Here is a 14,741-nt window from a genome sequence, read left to right as displayed (position 1 = left end):
AAATATATTTATAGAAGGGGTTTATTTTACTAATTTCTATTTATTTTTAATTTAATAGGAATTATTTTTTTTTAAAGTAATGCAACTTCAGTATTTTGCATTTAGAGATTTAAAGCATTGGATTACTCTCGAGTTGAAAACGATGAAAACATGCTTAGAATTGATCCATTTATGGTTGATATCCAAGAGAAAAGCTTCAAAGGAATTAGGGTTTCGACTTCCTGTCGTTTCAATAATGAAGAACAATGAAGAAGATGAATGAGATTGTCGATTGATTGAACCCTAAAGTGCGTAAGGTTGTTTTTGTTATTTCAAATATTTGAGGGTATTTTCATCTTTTAACAATATTTATTAAAGGAAAAACATTTAAGATAACAACTTGATTGGGTCAATGAAAGTTTAGGCAGACAGACCTCATCTTGCATTTTGCATGACGATCCTTGATTTCGCAAGGGCCGGGGTAATATAAATTTACCCTTCATACACCTAAAAGAGTTTTACCCGACAAATCCAACGATTGCATTTTTATTATAAAAAAAAACTCTTTTTGAGTTCTAATAACTCCAAGGGAACCTTACTTTATGAAATTTGTTACCCAAAAATTAACATTTATCAAGTTTGTTAGTCAACAAATTAACCTTATAGTGGTGATCCACCTCATAAAATTCAAATTGAGGGGTTAATTTAGTACTTAAAATGCCTTAAAAATTGACCCTAACCGCATCATTATGTGGAATTCAAAAACGTGATCTGATGCCATAGGTTTATACAAGATAAAATTATAAGAACTTAGAAAGAAAAAAAAAAGTTAATTTTCACCGTTGAATTTTAGTTTTAAATTTGGGAGTTTGATAGTCATCCATTTTCAACACCTTTGATCAAGCTCAAAAGATTTTTTTTTTCTTTGAATATAAGTTTTTTTGTAAAACCTAGTAATTTATGGTATGATTGCCAATTTGATACTCAATATAGGTCCAAAGACCATTAATAATATTTGAAATCTTATTAAGTTAGTCGTGCTAGCTCGATTCATAAAAATAAGATTTGATAACTAACTTGATAAAGTAAGAAAGTTTTAGTAATAAAATTGCAACAAATGGGACTCATAGATGTTTTTCCACTCATACTCGTAGTGAGTGAATAAGCATCTATGATTCCTATCTACTTCACCTCAAAAATGTACTAGCTTGAGATCACTCCAGCATGACTCTTATCCAAATTCCAATAAAAGAAATCAATATTTTTAGTTTCCATAACGTTGGAGAAGAAAAATCCAATACCTATAGCCCTATTGTTTTAAGAGTAGGGATTCAGAACGGTGTCCCGTACCTAACCAATATAAGGTGGTACCCAATTTAATGTCATGTGACATTTTTGGGGACCCACTGATCATATGGATATGTGGTTCATCTACGCACAAAAGAATCTTAAGATCGAACACAAATGTAAATAATTTGCACAAGAAGTTAAAAATGACTCTTTTTTTACTAATTATAAATTGACTCAGTGACGATCCAATTGACGTGCCATGTGCACAAAACCACAAATCTTTTTCCCTGCGTATCCCGAAGAAAAAGATATGTGATTATGTGCAACCACAACAATTTTTACGTGTTAGTTTATCAAGACTTTTTTTTTTTTTGTTGAGATATTAGAGATATGGGCATTTAAGTCATTTTTCATCATGTTATCAGTTTTAGAACTTAAGGATCTTCTCAAATATTCACCAAAATATAAAGGGGTATGTCTAAAACTCTAAATCACCCTCTTGAAATGGAAAATTGTCTAAGATCCAAGTAAACTCGTTATGACCCGGCAAAGTTAATAAAAAAAAATAGTTACTTTTTCCGAGCGCAACGGTTTTGTTCCCTCAAATCTGATAGAACAACTTCTTGTACAGTATTCCTCACTTCGTTCTGTTACCGGATCTGATTTCGGATCTTCAAGTTGAGATATCTTCTTCTTGGATCTGTGAGTTTTTTTTTATGGATTTTAGGGTATTTTAGAAGGGTTTTTAGGTGTTTTTTGAGCTAAAGTTGGGGTATGAATGTTAGGTAAGGAGTTGAGACTTCAAAATTAGGGTTTATAGGAGGCTAGGGAGGCTTTTTGACTTACTTTTTTAGGGTTTATTTTTTCATCCGAAAATAGGGTGTGGAAGCTCCTATTTATAAAATTTTTTAAGTATCTTTTAGATAGAGTTAATGTTTAATTATAATTCTTTTAGAGAGAATTATTGTTTAACCATAATTCTTTTAGATAGAGTTATTATTTAGTCAGAATTCTATTAAATAGAGTTATAATTTAGTTAGGATTGCTTTAAATAGAATTATTATTTAATTATAACTCTATTAGGGTTTTGACTTTTAGTCTCATTTAATTGACTTTAAGATTTTGACTTTAGTCTTACTTGGTTGACTTTTAATATCTTGACTTTTGTCTTACTTGAGTGACTTTAAGATCTTGACTTTAGTCTTACTTGATTGACTTTAGTCTTACGTGATTGACTTTAATTTTTTGGAGAACCCCCTTTATTATATCTTTAATTCTTTGGACCCCCAGATAAAGGTGTCAATGAATAAATATCTTGGCAACCATCAACAATTTTGCCTGATTGATCAATTTTTTTATTCAAAATTTTAAATTAATTTTATTAATGTTTCACTTTACATTATTTAATATTTTATTTATTAATTTCAAAATTTTTAATTATTAAAATTGTAAAATTACCGTTTTGCCCTCGAAGAGGATTTTTTTCATTTTAAATTATTTTTCAATGTTTCAGGATGTTTTGGAATCAATTTTTCATAAAGAATTCAATGGGAATGTTGATTTTTATCATTTATGAAGTTTTTTGTGTGAAATGGTCGTGAACTTTATGAGGAGCATTTTCATAATTTTATCAAAATTCTGTGAAAATTGGCGAAATGATTTAATTGGTTTTTATTTGTTATTTTATGTGTTTGAAAAGATTTTCCTAAGCGTAATGTAGGCTCTAGGATTGTTTTGAGGTTAAGAGTATTTTGGTAATTTGGTCATTTTTTAGTGATTTTTATCATAAAGTTTGTTTCTGTCTGAAAAATAATGATTTCTATATTTTTGGAGTTATATTTTCCTACCGTGATTTATATAGTTTTGTCAGTTCGAGATACCTCATCTGGATTTCTGAAACATATCTGGTAACAAAATAAAGCATTGGAATAATCATCCATCATTGGGAATAATTGCAATCGAATTGACGAGTCGGTTAACCAGACGAGTGCAAAAAATGGAGTGTCTATATTGGTCAGAGGAATAAATTGCACAATATGGTGGTAACGAACGACCAGGCTTATTTTTTTAGCCTGACCAGAGGTTACCAATGGCTAGAAGAAATTTTGAATGGTATGAGATGACAAACGGTCAAAAGGGAATTTCGCACTTGTCATTGGTCACCTAAGGGTAATTTTATTAGACAGTGAGGAGGCATATATGTATTCAAATTTGTTAAGCGTTAATTACTCTTTAAACCTTATCTTAATTACTTTTTCTCAAGAAAATTTTGCCATTTTACTTTTTTACCCTTATTTTATTTGCTTAAATAATGCTTTTATCTTTTTTTTTTGTAATTCAACAAGTCCTCTAACAATGACCTTTGATCAAGTTGGTCCCCATTTGAGGTCAATTACCCCACTAGCCTTAGTTTGTTAAGACATATTGAAAGCACCATCGATCCGCGGGGTGTGCGGATCCGCTTTTGACCTTTGAGGTTTGAGAGTCACCACCTAGTTGTTATGGTCTAGGAACCAAACTGACTCTAAAACGGATAAAAAACTAATCTACTATAGAAAAATTGAATCCGGGGATCACATTACGGGGTTGGAAGGTGTTAGGCACCAACCCCGCCCGGCCAATGCCGGTATCTACTTATCCCAAATAAGACTACATTGCTAATGGCAAAACCTAGATAAAAAATAATAGAAATGTTACCTTCGATACGCAAAGGTTCTATTCACACAGATCTGGTGACACTACTCCTTGTACCGTACTCCTTACTTCGTTCTGTCTCCGTATCTGATTTCTGATCTCCGAGGCAAGGTATTTCCTTATTAGATCTGGATGCTTCAGATTTATTATGGATTTTGGGGGTGTTTTTGAAAGATTTCCAGGTGTTTTTCAGGCTAAAATCAAAGTATGGGTGTTAGGTAAGGAGTTGGGACTTCAAAATTAGGATTTTGGGAAGGTTGTGGAGGCTTTTTCACCTACTTTTTCTAGGGTGTGGAGGTTTCTATTTATAAAGTTTTTAGAAGAATTAGGGTTTGAATAGGGTTTCTTTTAGGATTTTAATTAGGATTTTGACTTTGGTCTTATGAGATTGACTTAGTCTTTAGGGTTTTAATTTAGGGTTTTGACTTTAGTCTTATGAGATTGACTTGATTAGTTTAGATTTAGGGTTTTGACTTTAGTTTTATAAGATTGACTTGATTAGTTAAGATTTAAGGTTTTGACTTTAGTTTTATAAGATTGACTTGATTAGTTTAGATTAGAGTTTTGATTTAGGGTTTTGACTTTAGTCTTTGAGATTGACTTTAATACTTTGACTTTAGTCTTTCTTGGTTGGCTTTTAATATCTTGACTTTAGCCTTACTTGATTGACTTTAGTCTTACTTGATTGACTTTAATTTTTGGAGAACCCCCCTTTTATTATATCTTTAATTCTTTGGGCCCCCAAATGGAGGAGTCCTTGAATAAATATCTTGGCAACCATCAACAATTTTACCTGAAAGTCTGATTGGTCAATTTTTTGGTTAAAATTTTTAAATTAATTTTATTAATATTTCACTTTACATTATTTTATGGTTTATTTATTAATTTCAAAATTTTTAATTATTGAAATTGTAAAATTACCGTTTTGCCCTCGGAGAGGATTTTTTACGTTTTAAGTCGTTAATTTATGTTCCAGGATATTTTGGAATCAATTTTTCGTAATAAATTTGATGGGAATGTTGGTTTTTGTCATTTATGAAGTTTTTTGTATGAAATGGTCGTGAACTTTATGAGGGGCATTTTCATAATTTCGTCAAATTCTGTGAAAATTGGCGAAATGATTTATTTGGTTTCGATTTGTTATTTTATGTGTTTGAATGAGTTTTCCTAAGCATAATGTAGGCTCTAAAGATGTTTTAAGGTCAGGGGTATTTTGGTAATTTAGTCATTTTTTAGTGATTTTTATCGTAAAGCTTCTTTTTGTCTGCAAGATGATGATTCCTGTGTTTCCGGGGTCGTGTTTTCCTAGTGTAGCGTGATTTCTAAGGTTTTATCAGTTCGAGATATCTCATTCGGATTTCTGAAACATAATTGATAACAAAATAAAGCATTGGAATAAACATCCATCATTGGGAACCGTTGCGATCGGGTTGACAAGTTGATTAATCAGGCGAGTACAAAAATAGGATGTCTACAGATGCCCCTCTTCAGCAGAGGGTTGAAGCAAACTAGATAGCAAATCTTTTTTTGTAGATAGTACGATATCCGAATGCCAAAGCTAGGGACAATTCATTTTGTAGCCTGATTTAGCAATTCGTCGGGGTGTTCGGATCCTTGAGGGTAAAACTCTCCCCGAACTAGAAAAATGTCAAGTCATTGAGCGTGAGCTCTCACTGGCAGTGTTAGATCCTTGAATTTTAGAAAATTCTCCTTGACTGATGTAGCAACTGTGCAAGTGTGTGGACTCAAAATCTGAGATAGATTTCAAAGAGTTTGAGTTGGAAATGAGTCAAATCTAAGCATGAAGTGAATATAAACTGAGCATAATTCCAAGAAAACTCTTGGCAGCATCTGAGCATAATTCTAAGAAACTCTCGGCGGTATTTGAGCATAGTTCCGAGAAAACCCTCGACGGTAACTGAGCATAATTTTGATAAAATCCTTGGCGGCATCTGAGCATAATTTTGAGAAAACCCTCAGCGGTAACTGAGCATAGTTCCGAGAAAACCATCGGCGGCATCTGAGCATAATTCCAAGAAAACCCTTGGCGTCATCTGAGCATAGTTTCGAGAAAACCCTCGGCGGCATTTGAGCATAATTCCAAGAAAACCCTTGGCGCCATCTGAGCATAATTCCAAGAAAACCCTTGGTAGTATCTGAGCATAATTCTGAGAAAATCCTCAACGGCATCTGAGCATAATTCCAAGAAAACCCTTGACGGCATCTGAGCATAATTCCGAGAAAACCCTCGGCGGCATCTGAGCATAGTTCCGAGAAAATCCTCTGCGGCATCTGAGCATAATTCCAAGAAAACCCTTGGCGACATCTGAGCATAGTTCCTAGAAAACCCTCGGCGGCATCTGAGCATAATTCTAAGGAAACCCTTGGTGGTATCTGAGCATAATTCTGGGAAAATCCTCGGCGGTAACTGAGCATAGTTCCGAAAAAACCCTTGGCAGCATCTGAGCATAATTCCAAGAAAACCCTTAACGACATCTGAGCATAGTTCCGAGAAAACCCTCGGTGGCATCTGAGCATAATTCCAAGAAAACCCTTGGCGGCATCTGAGCATAATTCCGAGAAAACCCTCGGCGGTAACTGAACATAGTTCTGAAAAAACCCTCGGCGGCATCTGAGCATAATTCCAAGAAAACCCTTGGCGGTATCTGAGTATAGTTCCGAGAAAACCCTCGGCGGCATCTGAGCATAATTCCAAGAAAACCTTTGGCGGCATCTGAACATAATTCTGAGAAAACCCTCGGTGATAACTGAGCGTAGTTCTAAGAAAACCCTCGGCGGCATCTGAACATAATTCCAAGAAAACCACTGGCAGCATCTGAGAATACCCTCGACGGTAACTGAGCATAGTTCCGAGAAAACCCTCGACGGCATCTGAGCATAATTTCAAGAAAACCCATGGTAGCATCTGAGCATAGTTCCGAGAAAACCCTCGGTGATAACTGAGCATAATTCCAAAAAAGCCCTCGGTAGCATCTGAGCATAGTTCCGAGAAAATCCTAGGCGGCATCTGAGCATAATTACGAGAAAACCATCGCGGTAACTGAGCATAATTTCGAGAAAATCCTTGATATCTGAGCATAATTTCGAGAAAACCCTCGGCGGTAATTGAGCATAATTTCGAGAAAATCCTCGGCTACATCTGAGTATAATTCCGAGAAAACCCTCGGCGACATCTGAGCAAAATCCAAGATAAACCTTGGCGGCATCTGAGCAAAATTCCAAGAAAACCCTCGACGGTAACTGACTAAGTAAAACTGAGAATGAATGAATGCCCTATCTCCTACTCTAGATAAATAAGTTATTTTTTGGGCGAAAACCAAAATATGAGATCAGGAACGCTTTTGTTTGAACCTCATGGTTTTCTTTTTCAAAAGTTTTATGAATTTAAAACCTAAGTTTGAACCTCATGAGTTTTTCGAAAAACTGTTATCAAGAGGGTAACCTTAAGTTTGGGGTTCTTATTATCTTTTAGGATTAACATTGCTCAAAAATAAAATACCCCTAGTTTGACAATAAACATGGCAATGAAACCAATTGAATACATCATGCAAAAATAAAAAAATGCCTCTAATATAAGGGGAAACTACATATTAAAGGAAAAACAAAAAATGCCCCTTGTATGAAGGTTTAAAATATTTGATTACCACAAACGCAATAAAGATCCAACTTTTAATTTTGATTAATTTTATTGAAGGTTTTGAGTCAGGCTCAAGAGAACAAAATTATTTCCCTTTTAAGGCTCATCATAGAATTCATTCTTTTTTCCCTTGGTTCACTTGGGGAAGTAAGAATTTTCAGATCCATCGTAGACAAGATACTTGTGGCTTCCGAGTCTATGCTTGGTTTAAGCTAAGTATTGACCTTGATTATTCGGACTTCTGATGTTTCAGCAGATGATAGCAATTGATAGCAGAGTGACTTGAACGTCCACAAATTTGACATCAGATTTGAGCTATTTAGAATAGGCAAAAATTGAGCAAGTCATTGAACGTAATTGTTCCGATCAAGTTTGATTGAAATAACATGAGATAAGTTCGGTACCACAATCCCAACTTACTGAGAAGCAGAAATGGAGCCTATGTTTGTTGTAGATTCCATGGTATTGACAATCAAAACAACAATCCAAGTCGTTGAAAAGAAAGAAAGAAGATTGAGAGAAATATGATAAATGATTTGTCTTCTTAGAGGGATCAAAATTGATTGTACAAAACCATAAAGATTTCAAATCAATTATGAGATAAATGATATTTATTTGTTGCAATACGCACTTCGATTGCAGGGAGTGTTGTTTTGGTGATTTAATCATTTAATCGAAATTTCATGTTCTGGTATTTTTGACCAGTGGGGCCTATTAGAACCTGTTTTTGATTGGATGGCGATTTATTCTTCCAAAAGTTTTGTTAAATCTTTGTGACATGGTCAAGAGATCCATGTTCTGGATTTTCTAGTAAAAATCACTTTGTTGCAATTGTTTCCTATTTGTTATTTTGTATGAAAATTTTACTCCCACATGAAGTGAATGATGTTTGTGTGACTTTTTAATGATTAATCTTCTTTCAATGATATTTTTATTAATGTGCCAATTATGTCCTTTGTTTTATTTTTCCAATTTGGAATCCTATTCAAGAGGTGTACCTCTATAATCCTCTCTTCTATTGTTTCTATATAACTCTCTGTTGTTTGTCTTTATGAAGATGAGAAGATCCCTTCATATTGCCCTCTCTCTCTCTCTCTCTCTAAGAGGGCTGTACTCTTTGGGAATTGTTGATCTTTTTAACTTCTATAAATAAAAAAGTTCTCCATCTTGTTTACAGAAAATAGTCTTACTTCTACTACTTCATTTTATATTCAAATTAAAGGTTACACTACAACAAATATGACAATTAGGAACGGTTTATAACCGTTCCTAAGCCAGTATGAAACGGTTTCCAGACCGTCTTTAATCGAGGCGTCGTTAATGAGCTTAAACGGTTGGAAGCCGTTCTATATTCCAGAATGTGGAACGGTTTAAAACCGTTCTAGATCTCGGAATTTGGAACGGCTTAAATCCGTTCGAAATCTGAAAGCACTAGTAAAAAAAAAATTAACACCTTAGACATCGATTTAAAATCCGATGTCCATAAGAATAATGTCCTAGGTCTGGGTCTTAGACATCGGTTACAAACCGATGTCAAAAGTGGTCATAAACCGATATCTAAACATTTTTTTTTCTACGCCACCATTAACTGCAGTCAAAATTGACACAAATAGAGAAGATTGAAGTTCTCTATCACATTCATTTACACATAAAAAGAGTTACAATTAATTATAATTTAAAAATTACCAAATACTTCACTATCAAAATTACAAAATAGAATCACCACAACCCCCCCAAAACAAGAAATCTACCCATCACTTATTCCCTACATTACCATATATATATTACAAATTCTAAGCACTCGCAAAGCACTATTTTGGGAGTTCAATAGTAGTCCAAAAGAGTCTTCCTTGTGAAAAATTTTCAAAACGACCAGAGGTTAGGGGATAAAGCAAATGTTTATAAATAATTAATAATTCCTCTATAAACTTTCATAAAATTTGGTTATAAAAGTATTGTTTTTTTTCTAAATTCTGAATTGAAAAGTAAATTTTATTCACCTGCTATGCCAACAGAGGTATCAAAGATCTGTAAAAATTGCCGCCATAGAAAAATTTTAAAAAAGAAACATATAAATTAATTAGAAATGAAATTGAAACATGGAATCATCAACTATTGAGGATTGGAGAAGAGAGAAGAAGAGTTACCTCGGTTTGAGCATTAGCTAAGACTTGTCTACGTATCCTCATTTAGATCTAGAGGTTTAAGAGTGGATGAAATGCCATTAACACTTACTCTTCTTCTTCTTCTTCTTCTAAGCTCTGATATGAACATGAAACGAATTAATGCTATTGCTCATCACAATAACTGATAAGGCAAAGAACAAGACAACCATTAAAAAGTGTAAATTACTCTAATTAAATTATATTAATCATGGCTTCCCTATGAGAAGTAGAGAAACTGAGAAGCAGTTAGGATCACAATGTATTTGGTGGGTCCTTTAGTGTTGTCTTTTTTATTTGTGGTTGTACTCAATGGATCGGCCTCATTGAATATGATTGGTGCAAATGCTTCTAAAGGCATCGGAGGGTTTGAATGTCAAGTTTTCCTTCTCAATTATAGGCAACAAATGGAACTAAACTTGTTTACAGTTACTTAAAAACTAACAGTAACAACTTGATTCTATAGTTTCTAGATGACAAACATGCTGTGGGGAGTTCTTGATTTCTAATAGGAACTTGATTCTTATATTTTATTATTATAAAATAAAACAAAATGAGAAGCATAAAATAATCCAGAATAAAAAATAAAAAAAGTATATGCCATGAGTTATCAAGTACTGTAAACCTTTTCTCTAGTAGCATATATGTATCTTTCAATATTTTTATACTTTTAGAAAATCCACTACAAGTAAAAGTTTGATGTAGATGGGGGCTTAAACCAGCTCGAGTTAAGCATCTGTTAAATTTATAAGGGACTATCGAGTATTGTATTTAATTCACACCTTCCTATTCATAGCATATAATGAGCTACAGTGAATAAAAGACTAACTATGGAAAAGCTTTCTAGCTGCCATTATTTAAGGCTGGCCTTGGAGAAAACCTTAAACAACACTGTGTGTTAATTCTATGGAAAAAAATTAGTATGCTTTGGTAGAAGTAGTAAAGTAGGGAGTATATACCATCTGAGATGACTATTACACCTCATAAGCTAAAGATGTTCTCTGGGTTTTAGCATTCTAAAGCATATGTTGGGATCGTGTGTGGATAGATATTGTTGTGGAGTATATAGCTCAAATTGGGTCTAAAGTTTAGTATGCACGATCATCTTGGGACAAGTTGATATCCTTGATTTGCTTTTTTGTAACATGATACACTATAAAATACTAAACTAGACATCAGTGACTTCACACACACACACACACAAAATAAAGTGAATACTTGCCTATCAAGATGGCAAACTAGACCCTTAACAGTCTCATACAGAGCTAGTTCATAGTGTAACCCAAACAAAGGTGCCATGTTTTGGAAGTGGCCTTGATATTTGGAGGTACCTTTCATATTCTTTACTCCTTTTGATCAAGAGTAGGAGGAAACTCGTTGGTACAATAAAAATTATCAGAGAACTAACACAAGGTTTATCAAGTAAAACACATTAAATATCTAACTCCCTTTATGCATCCATAGATCTAATTTGACTACTATTAAAAAAACCAAACAATACAATAGAAGAAATTACGTGCACCTTCAGATTTGGTAGACTTCCAAATGTCCAAAGATCAATCTGTGTGTATAAGAATCTTGTAATAGTTACCTGAAGGCCAAAAAAATATGCACATAAATATTTTGTACATACCTAAGCCAAGTGACTCAGAAGCGTTGATACCTCAAGGCCTAGCATGTACAACAAACCTTGAATCATATTATGACCGTTCTATGATTTCAGTAAGAAATCTAAAAGGGAAACTCATGCATATAAATATTTTAAGTATTTATGAAAATAAGAAATACCTCAAGTGTCTTGCCCAGCTGTGTCCCACTACATGATCAAAAAAGCAGCAGAGGTGCCTCAATAGAAATCTTTCTTTTTTCCAAAAGTAGTACTGCATTTAGTTCAAACCAACCAAAAAAAAACTTCTTAATATAATACTAAGAATGATCGAGGGAGACATTTCCAACTTTTAACAAAATTCATGTCCCAATATGTGCGCTTCCCCCACAAAAGTAAGAATCCAACTTATTTTAAGCAAAATCACTTTTACCAAAAGCAAGAAAGTTTATTCATCATATAAAGCATAAGAATGTGAACTGCATTGTTCAACAATACATGCATCTATCTATCACCCCCCCCCCCCCCCCCTCTCCCACCCTCCAAAAAAAAAAAAAAAACATAGAATGATGTTGCCCTTGGAAAGATCTGGTGGAGCAATTTACAATGAACAATTTAATTCGAAATTAGAGATAGTTTTGTCGCCGTCTCTAGTGTACACAAATTGTTGAACTCAAAAAGGCAGACATCCGAAAACCTCACTACAAGACCTTGAGGAGGTGAATTTGCCTTTGAACAACGCGTGCCTCAATCAACATAGTCGCTTGTCTTTCTATTAACCAGTAAGTTCTTTATCTATATTTCCATATTATAACTATAATTTGCTCAGTCAGAAATAATTAAAATTTAAGTCAAGAAAATCCTATTTTAAAATTCATTGAATTCTTCATGATTTATTTTGAAAACTGCTATTTGCATCCCAACTTTTACTTATCACAGCCCAATTTTTTAAATTATTTATCATACTCAAATTAAGGATTAAAACACACCCTTCAAACATTACAAAGGTTTGGCTCAAATTATAATCTCAACATCACAAAACATTATAACACTCTTTCAAACAACTTCAATAGTTATTTACAATTATGATTTGGCTCATATAAAATCCTAAAATCAAAAAAAGAAGAAATCTAGTATATAAAAAAAAAAAACAAATTGAGAGAACTTTTATGAGTACCTCAACTTTTACTTATTCTCAATTACTTATGTTCTTTATTTTTAAGTTGGGTACCAATAGCAGTTCTCTTTATTTTTTAGTGCAACACTGCACATCATTGGAAACATGTCCAGTTCCACACGTACTGGAGAGCCACACACACTCTTTAAAACTGTTGTAACCACTCCACACAACCACTCTGCACTCATATTTATGTTTGAAAATTGTATAATTACGACATTGGCAAACACATATTAAGCACTCACCAGTCTCCAATATCTTTTGTACAGTTAAAAAACTGCACACGCACACGCACAATCTCCACTCTCTTTGAACAAATACACAGCTCCTATATATTGTTTATATTAATGCAACAAAAAGTCAATGAACACACTATATTTGAGTGTATTTTTGTTTTAATGGTTGAGTTTTATAATTTTAGATATGACATAGAAAGAAGAGCCTTTTCCCAAGCAGACCCCAAATCCAATTACAATTTATGTACTCTCACCTCTTATTTATTTTATTCTTTTAAAACTTTCTCAAATTTTATTTATCTCAAAATAATTACAGTCTCCTTGGCAATGCTAATGTAGACAGTAGTAACTAACATTGCCAGCTTGTTTGGGAGACCTAGTGACATGGACCGACGGTGCTGGGAGAATGCATTGATGCCTGACGAAGGGGATTCATGCAAGAACTGTCAAGAAGATTCCGATAAAGTTGAAAAGTAAATTAACCCACGTGAGCACAGTCTTATCCATAATTCAGCCAAGGGTATTTTAGTAAGACCCCACTGTAAAATAGGGGAATTAGGGTTATCTCGCAAAAAGCAAGATGAGGTATGTCCCCTTATAGTTTTGTTGATCCATTTTGTCTATTAACAACGTTTATTTTGATGATGTCATATTTTTTAAATACCAAAAACACTCTTGTAATTGTTATTTTACAAAAATGTCTTTCATTACACTTTTCCTTTAGAAAAAAAAAAAAAAAAAAAGTTATCTTTGTCATTCGATTGAACTTTTATAGACTATTGGGTTGAACCCAAAACCCTAAGTTCATCTTTTTTAAATGAATGAAGATATGCTAAAGTTTTTCATCATCTGACCATGCTTTATCTATTGTTTCGGTGAGTTTGATACCGAGAAGAGGATTTGCCATCTTTGTTTGGAAACTCCATCTTTTGAGAAGAGGGTTTACCAGTAACAAATCTTATTTTTGTTATTTCTTGTTTGATACAATGGATGAAGGTTAAAAGGCTCAAGTGAGTTACTTTGACTTTTCATTTTGTTTGAAAAAAAATGAAGGAACTAACAAGTCCGCTAGGGGAGGGGGAGGGGGGGTGTACCACCAACAAATATATTTATAGAAGGGGTTTATTTTACTAATTTCTATTTATTTTTAATTTAATAGGATTTTTTTTTTTTTAAAGTAATGCAACTTGAGTATTTTGCATTTGCAGATTTAAAGCATTGGATTACTCTCGAGTTGAAAACGATGAAAACATGATTAGAATTGATCCATTTATGGTTGATATCCAAGAGAAAAGCTTCAAAGGAATTAGGGTTTCGTCTTCCTGTTGTTTCAATAGTGAAGAACAATGTAGAAGATGAATGAGATCGTCGATTGATCGAACCCTAAAGTGCGTAAGGGTATTTTTGTTATTTCAAATATTTGAGGGTATTTTCATCTTTTAACAATATTTATTAAAGGAAAAACATTTTAGATAACAACTTGATTGGGTCAATGAAAGTTTAGGCAGACAGACCTCATCTTGCATTTTGCATGAGGGTCCCTGATTTCGCAAGGGCCGGGGTAATATAAATTTACCCTTCATACACCTAAAAGAGTTTTACCCGACAAATCCAACGATTGCATTTTTATTTTTTTTAAAAAAACTCTTTTTGAGTTCTAATAACTCCAAGGGAACCTTACTTTATGAAATTTGTTACCCAAAAATTAACATTTATCAAGTTTGTTAGTCAACAAATTAACCTTATAGTGGTGATCCACCTCACAAAATTCAAATTGATGGGTTAATTTGGTACTTAAAATACCTTAAAAGTTGACCCTAACAGCATCATTATGTGGAATTCAAAAACGTGATCTGATGTCATAGGTATACAAGATAAAATTATAGGAACTTAGAAAGAAAAAAAAAGTTAATTTTCACCGTTGAATTTTAGTTTTAAA

The 14,741-nt window shown here is 33.4% G+C and overlaps 1 long non-coding RNA gene across 1 annotated transcript; it reads right to left on the bottom strand.

Annotated features, from left to right (window-relative positions):
* Positions 1-9,479: 9,479 nt before the first annotated feature.
* LOC147401770 (uncharacterized) lies at positions 9,480-11,826 on the bottom strand. The gene is made up of 3 exons (XR_015178683.1): positions 11,572-11,826; positions 11,306-11,454; positions 9,480-9,882 (listed from the first exon to the last, which is right to left on the bottom strand). It is a non-coding gene; the product is annotated as an uncharacterized LOC147401770 (long non-coding RNA).
* Between the last annotated feature and the right edge of the window lie 2,915 nt (positions 11,827-14,741).

The sequence above is a fragment of the Akebia trifoliata genome, chromosome 5 (genome assembly GCF_017979445.1).
Source record: "Akebia trifoliata isolate Shusen 1 chromosome 5, ASM1797944v1, whole genome shotgun sequence".
In the NCBI taxonomy this organism is placed as follows: Eukaryota; Viridiplantae; Streptophyta; class Magnoliopsida; order Ranunculales; family Lardizabalaceae; genus Akebia; species Akebia trifoliata.
This window is presented reverse-complemented; position numbering and strand designations above follow the sequence as displayed.